The sequence below is a fragment of the Trichechus manatus genome, unplaced genomic scaffold (genome assembly GCF_000243295.1).
Source record: "Trichechus manatus latirostris isolate Lorelei unplaced genomic scaffold, TriManLat1.0 scaffold00325, whole genome shotgun sequence".
In the NCBI taxonomy this organism is placed as follows: domain Eukaryota; kingdom Metazoa; phylum Chordata; class Mammalia; order Sirenia; family Trichechidae; genus Trichechus; species Trichechus manatus.
In genome coordinates this window covers 178050-179111 of record NW_004444261.1, presented here as the reverse complement: position 1 = coordinate 179111, position 1062 = coordinate 178050, and positions in this window count along the sequence as shown.

The window sequence follows — 1062 nt, the reverse complement described above, 5'->3', positions numbered from 1 at the left end:
CTGTTGTGATCCTGGTCAGAGCAGTCAGTGGTGGTAGCCGGGCACCATCTAGCTGTACTGGACTCAGTCCGGTGGAGGCTTGGTAGCTGTGGTCCAATACTCCTTCAGACTAATCTTTTCCTTGAATCCTGTTCTCTTCATTCTCCCTTGCTCCCGAAGGAATGAGACCAGTGGAGTATCTTTGATGGCTGCTCACAGGATTTTAGGACCCTAGATGCTACTCATCAAGCTAGATTGTAGAACATTGTCTTTATAAACTGTGTCACGCCAATTGAGCTAGATGTTCCCTGAGACCATGGTCCCAAGAGTCCTCCACCCAGCAATTCAGACCCTCAGGGAGTTTGGATGTGTCTATGGGGCTTCCATGACCTTTCCTTGTCAAGTTGTGCTAGTTTTCCCTGTACTGTGTACTGTCTTACCCTTCACACAAGACACCACTTATCTATTGCCTATTTAGTATTCCCCCCCCCAACCCCTACCATCCCTGGTAACCAACAAAGATTGTTACATTTTGTGTGTGAACTTTTTCATGGGTTTTTACAATAGAGGTTTCATACAATATTTGTCCTTTTGTTCTTGACTTATTTCACTCAGCATAATGTCCTCCAGTTTCATCCATGTTATGAAATTCTTCACAGATTCATCGTTGTTCTTTCTCATTGCATAATACTTCATTGTGTGTATGTACCATAGTTTGTTTATCCACTCATCTGTTGATGGGCTACTAGGTTGTGTCCATTGTTTTGCTATTGTGAACAATGCTACCATGAACATAGGTGTGCATATGTCTATTTGAGTGATAACTCTTATTTCTCTAGGATATATTCCTAGGAGTGGGATTGCTGCATTGAATGGTATGTCTGTTTCTAGCTTTGAGGAAGTGCCATATCATTTTCCAAAATGGTTGTATCATTTTGCATTCCCACCAGCAGTGCATAAGAGTTCCGATCTCCCAGCAGCCCCTCCAACATTTGTTATTTCCAGGGTTTTTGATTCGTGCCAGTAATGCCGGGGTGAGATGGTATCTCATTGTGGTTTTAATTTGCATTTCTCTAATGGCTA